This window comes from Triticum dicoccoides, chromosome 7A (genome assembly GCF_002162155.2).
Source record: "Triticum dicoccoides isolate Atlit2015 ecotype Zavitan chromosome 7A, WEW_v2.0, whole genome shotgun sequence".
NCBI lineage: Eukaryota > Viridiplantae > Streptophyta > Magnoliopsida > Poales > Poaceae > Triticum > Triticum dicoccoides.
The window spans coordinates 186,484,393-186,491,007 of record NC_041392.1 but is presented as its reverse complement, the minus strand read 5'-3'; positions in this window follow the sequence as shown (position 1 = coordinate 186,491,007).

The window sequence follows — 6,615 nt, the reverse complement described above, 5'->3', positions numbered from 1 at the left end:
TGACTTCCATTTGTCTAAATATGGATGTACCTATATACTAAGACATGTCTAGATACATATATATTTTGACAAATAGAAGGCATGTATTGTGCAACGGAGGGAGTAGAATGGATGCAAGTTTTTGTATTGGGAAGATGAGTACATCCATATATTGATAGAGCGCAATTTAGTATATGTTCTATCACTTTTAGCTAGCACAGACGCAAGATCGAGCCTCCGCAAATCAACAATGAATGCATCGAGAAGGCACTAATCCAACTTACAGGAGTAGTAAAATGTATTCTTGTGGTTCTTGTTTTCTTTGGTCTTACTTTTCTAGTCAAAACTATCGTTGGAGTTCGTGCAAAACGGAGGTGAGTTTGGAGTCGTGTGTTGGAGTTGGCCTTACAAGTGGGACCACAGTTAAGGAAACTGACTATCGGCAAAGCCCTACCTCGTCCGCCGCGCGATGGCTGAAGTTAGAGAAATGACGAGGTTGAAGAGATTGCTCTAGCACGGACTCCAAGAAATAATATGGTGTCAGATGGATGTCGTGGTGGTGGTGTGTGTCGTACTCCTGGACGTGAATGCTTGGTCTGGCCCATGCCACCCTACTACTCCTACTACTTACTCCTACTATATAGTACTAGTATCGAGGATTCGAGGTGCGGGTTACGTACAGCGAACACATTAACATATGGCTACAGTAAAAACACCCGCCCGACGCGCGAAGCATGTGAAGCTAGTACAAATTTAGAGAAGCGACTCGAAAGCCATTCATAAATTTAGTAAGTTTATCACATGCATATCATTTTATTACATACAACAGGTCATCAACCCACATCGACAACGAGGATACATTATAAATACTAAAGTTTTCACCACACAACAAATAACAAGCAATGAAATGAACTTCAACTCAACCATTCCGCGGCGTTGGAAACGCTTGCTTTGAACCAAAAGTGATTCTCTGGGACGGGCCATCTGTTGTCGATCTGGAGACCAACGCAGGACTGATCATCTAGGCTGAAGCGGCCTACTATATCAGTACCAGGGTAAGGAACCACCCAAATGTCCGAGGTATAGACACAGTTGCTTCTCATAAATGTGTCAACAGCAGTTGGATCGCCTTTCACCATCATCGGATAGTTTTGTCCAAGGAAGAACGAGTTTTCTCCAAGACTATCAATTCTGTGCCAGGGAGAAGGAGTTGGCACTAGCACACTAGTATACATCCCGAATACCATGCAACCGGTGTTGGAATAGGTCCGGAGAGTGCGACCATGGGAGACTACACCTGCTTCCTTAGCAGTAACATCATCAGTGGGCTGTATACACACAAGAAGAGGTGATCCATCGGAATTAGTTGCCAGGCGCCACAGAGTATATGGGCCTTGCTCGTCCTCATGCTCGTGATCATCACCATCGTCATCTCCCCCTTGGTTATAAAAACTTACAAGTATAAGTGGTGGTATGTTCACAGGACCTTGGAAACACAAGAAGAAGGTTAATTAGTAAAGGGAAACTTGCTAACTCGCATGCATGTGGATGAAACAATTATAATTACGGTGGAAGACAAACGTACCGAAACTACTAGGATGCCATGCAAAAACAGTGCCACGAGTGGTGACAGCAAACACAAGGCCCTCGTATTGAATTGCATCACAGTACTCATCCGTGTACAGAAACTGATTTTTGAGCAATATCCATCGAGTCGAACCACGAAGGACGGCAACAAGCTTGTCGAAGATAGCAACAACTTGATAGTTGTTGTAATTCCAAGAGCGGTTGGGAACTCGACAAATTGATATCTTCCGTAGAAGACAGTCACCATGATCGTATTTGAATGTGCGTACATTACCGGTGTGCTCAACCTCTGGGCAGTGTGCTGAGATTTTTGGAAGTGGAACCCGGTCACGAGTGTAGACATTCATAAGTTCCCACTCGCAGTTGGACCCAATGTAAACAACCCAATCTCCATTTGGGCCCGCCCAAGCCTTGCCCTCAAGCGATGGCATCTTAATATCATACGTATCATTATCAAGCGACATCAACTGGCACAGGGCGAGGCCCCCGTCGTGCCGGCGCCAGTCATCAGGGTCACGACGAAGAAGATAGGGGAGATCAAACCGCTCCTTGACTCTTGGGTTCTTTGTAATGATGTTATTAGTTGAGTCAAGAATGGGCTTGAACGAACCTGCCATGCAAGCCGAGGTGATGACGTCGCACCGATCAATGAGTTCCTCCACCACGTCATCTTTCAGATCGGGACAAGAATAACGGGGTCATTTCCGGCATGTTCCCTCCATGGAGAAGACGATCGAACAATGGCAGAAGAAAGGGTGAAGGTCTGAAGGAAATGGAGGAGGGAGAGGAAGAGCGTGCGACAGCAGTTCCAAATCGAAAGGAAAAGGCGAAGAGTCGGTGGACGGTTGCGAGTTTGCCACGGTTCACGAAAAGGCGCCCCGGCCTACACGTCCGTTCGGAAATACTCCTACTACTCGCCATCGTCTCACTGATATGTTGGAACGGGACCACATGTCAACGAAACATGGTGTGTAATTTCTCGTGCCAAATGCGATCTGGCCACGTTGGCCCGAGGTGCCGCATTAGTTATCGACCTTTATTTTTTTAATGGCGTGCCGATCAGTTTTGAAGCACGACTAACTGGTACTGTACGTGGAGAGGATGACAGCAGGGACCCGCCAAGGTCATGGCAGTACGCAAGCAAGTGCCTCCTTATTTCAAGCTAATAAAAAATGGCTCCTCCTAGTGGATTTCTGACATTTGGGTCCCATGCCATTGTCAACGTAGTCACTAAACGATAGAATTGCACAACGAGCGGTTGACACCAGGGACCCAGCAGCTCGCCCAGTTATTTTTGTTTTAGGTTAATTTGATAAATGCCACTCCAAATCTGGTGTATCCGAGAAATGCCACTGAAATTTCCAAACTTTGAAAAATGCCATTTCATGCCATTTCTAGTGGCATTTTTCGAAGTCTGGAGTGGCGTTTTTCAAAGTTTGCAAACTACAATGGCGTTTTTCAAAGTTTGCAAAAATTGCAATGGTATTTTCCAAAGTTTGGAAATTGCAGTGGCATTTTTATGAATCACCATAATTGGAGTGGCATTTATCTAATTTGTTTTTAAGACGGAAGCAGGGTGTCAACTAGGCTGTGCGGGACATTCTGGCCTGTCTAGACAGCCTTTTCTTTTATGTTTACCACAGACCATCCCAGTAGTTTTTTTTCTTTCTGAAAATGGCTAGCCCAGTTCTTTTGTTATTTGTCAAGTAAGTCGCTTTATTAGGCCTGTTGAGCTGCAAATCTTTCAAGACGAGGAGAGCTTCATTCGGCTGGCCGAGAAAATGGTCTATCAGTAATGATAAATGGGCTGTACATTTTTAAAACACATCAAACCGGCAATTATTTTCAAATATCTTTTTTCATTTTGAGATTTTAAATTGCATTGATTTTTATGCATGGACAATTTATTGGATTTTATATTGATATACATTTATTTTTAAAATCAGTCTAAATGTGACTCAAAATTTCGGGATTAAAAACAGTTCAGACCGCACCGACATATACAAAATTTCGTATAATTTTTTAACCGTGGCCACAATATGGGCTGTAATGCTAACATAAAGAATATGAGCTCAAAAAAACCCGTTTAAATTAGCAAATGGGCTGTAAATTATTTAAAATAATGACAGATGGGTTGTATGTTGTTTTCCACATATTTGAGGCTTTCCATAGATGGAATGTATACTGTTGGATGTCCATCCAACGGCCGTCGTGCTTCTTCAATCTCTGCTCTTCCTGCTCCAGTCGCTCGAATAAGAGCCGACGGGACTGCCTGCTCCCTCCTCCCCGCGGCCGGCTGTGCTGCCGCGCAGGCCTCATCGCCCCATCGTACTCCCATCGCTAGCCTAGCCATCCCTCTACTCACCCACACCTGTTGTTATTCTCCGGCGACGGCAGACAAACCAGTAAACCCTCGTACAGTCGTACTCCCCTCCGCGTAGGAAACAAAAACAACGACCGAGTCTTCCCTGCCTCCGTGTCGTTCCCTTCCTAGGCCTCGTCGTCATCCACTGCCCTAGTGCTCTCTGCATGGCGTGGTTAGCGTGGTCAACGACCGACATGCATCTGAAATGGATTGTACATGGAGAGGCTGACAGCTGGGTCCACGGCCGCACGCAAGGAAATGACTCCTTATTACGCGCAAAATAATGATTTCCTCCACCTGACATCTGGGACCCACCGAAACGGCCTCTGTATTTCACGAAAAAACATTACCGCCGCTAACAGCTCGGACCCACCAGCTATATCTTCGTACGCAAGGAAGTGCCTCCTTATTACGCACAAAAAAATGAATACTCCCCCTACTAGCTGGGACCCAGTATAGTGGGCCTACTAAGTTGACGGGGACGAAGGGCTTTGTCAACTTAGTCAATATGCACGATTCTAGCTCGACTGACTGTACGATGTCCATCCAACGGCCGTAGTGCTTTTTCAACCTCTGGTCTTCTTGCTCCAGCCGCCCAAAGCAGCGCCGGTCGTGGCGCCTGCTCCTGCCTCCCGTGGACGGCTGTGCTGCCGCGGAGGCCTCACCGCCCCCATACTACTCCCACCGCTGGCCAGGCCATCCCTCCACTCCACTCACCCACACCCCCTGTTATTCTGCGGCGACGGTAGCGCAGCCGAACCAGTGAACCCTCATACTCCTCTCCGCGTGGGCATCCACTGCCGCATCTTCCCCGGCTCCACGTCGTCCCCTTCCTAGGCCTCGCCTTCGTCCACCACCGTGGTGCTGTCGGCGCGGCGTGGTCAATGTGATCAACGACCGAATTCCATTGGAAGAATACTGTACGTGGAGAGGCTGACAGCTGGGTCCACAGCAGCCGCAAGGAAGTGCCTCCTTGTTACGCGGAAAAATAATTATTCCTCCACCTGACAGCAGGGACCCACCGGACACCCACCAGTATATCGCGAAAAAAACGTTTGCCCCTGACTGCTGGGATCCACCGGATGGGCCATCGTATTTCGCGAAAAAAACGTTCCCCCTGTTGTCAGCTCGGACCCACCGGAAGTGCCTCCTTATTACGCACACAAAAATGAATACCCCCTGCTAGCTGGGACTCACCTTGGTGGGAGGCTGACTTGTGGGCCTACTAAGTTGGCGGGGACGGAGGGCTTTGTCAACTTAGTCAATATGCACGATTCTAATTCCAGTGACCGTACGATGTCCATCCAACGGCCGTAGTGCTTCTTCAACCTCTGGTCTTCTTGCTCTAGCCGCCCAAATCAACGCCGATCGTGCCTCGTGCTCCTGCCTCTCGTGGCCGGCTGCAATGCGGCGGAGGCCTCACCGCCCCCTACTACTCTCACCGCTGGCCAGACCATCCTCTACTCACCCACACCCCCTGTTATTCTGCGGCGACGGTAGCCTCACACCGCAGCGAACCAGTGAACCCTCGTACTCCTCTACGCATGGGCATCCACTGCCGGGTCTTCCCCGGCTTCGCGTCGTCCCCTTCCTAGGCCTCGCTGTCGTCCACCGGCTTGGTGCTCTCGGTGCGGCGTGGTCAACGTTGTCAAGGAACGGCTTCCATTGGACGTGGACTGTATGTGGAGAAGCTGACAGCTGGGTCCATGGCCGCAGCAAGGAAGTGCCTCCTTATTATGTGCAAAATAATTATTCCTCCACCTGACAGCGGGGACCCACCAGACGGGCCACCGTATTTCGCAAAAAAAATGTTTGCCCCTGACTGCTGGGACCCACCAGCTACATCTTCGCACGCAAGAAAGTGCCTGACAGTCGGGACCGACCTGGTCGAAGCGTACGTAGCGTTGTCATTCTGGTCGCGAACGTGCACGTACATATATACTGGTAGATGTAGAGGCGCGCACGTGTCGTAGTAGAGGCGCGCACGTAGCATGTACATGTATGTACAGCGGCCAGGGTGCAAGAAAGAAAATACGGCCACGTATGTGTACATATGGGCGGGGTCTCGAACGCCTACTCGCGCATACGTACGGCCAGGGCTCGTGTACATGGATGGGTCAGAACGGAGAAACAGCGTCGTCGTCGTGTTCATGGGGAGGCAACGGAATGTGTCGTGTTCATGGGGAGGCAACGGAATGCGTCGTGTTCATGGGAAGGCAACAGAATGCGTGGTCGTGTTCATCGGGAGGGTTTGGACGGAACATGCGATGGAAACGAGGCCTGGCGTACCGCAAAACGAAGGAAACGGCCTTGTGTTCGACCGGCCATGTTCGAAACGGGATCCTGTTCATCGGGAGGGGTCTGGCATACCGCAAAACGGAGGAAATGGACCTCCTACGGTCGAAATGGGGGTCCTGTTGATCGGGAGGGGTGTGGCGTACCGCAAAACGGAGGAAACGGACTTGTGTTGGAGCGCTACGGTCGAAACGGGGGTCCTGTTCATCGGGAGGGGTGTGGCGTACCGCAAAACGGGACTCCACGGGATACTGTTCATCTCCATCGTCGACCCCCTCCAGCCTCCGCGAGCTATTGTTCATCCATCGTCGACCTCCTCCAGCCTCCACCTGCGACTGTTCATCCACGGGCTCCTGTTCATCCTGCCTCCACCGCGCGCTACTCCACTG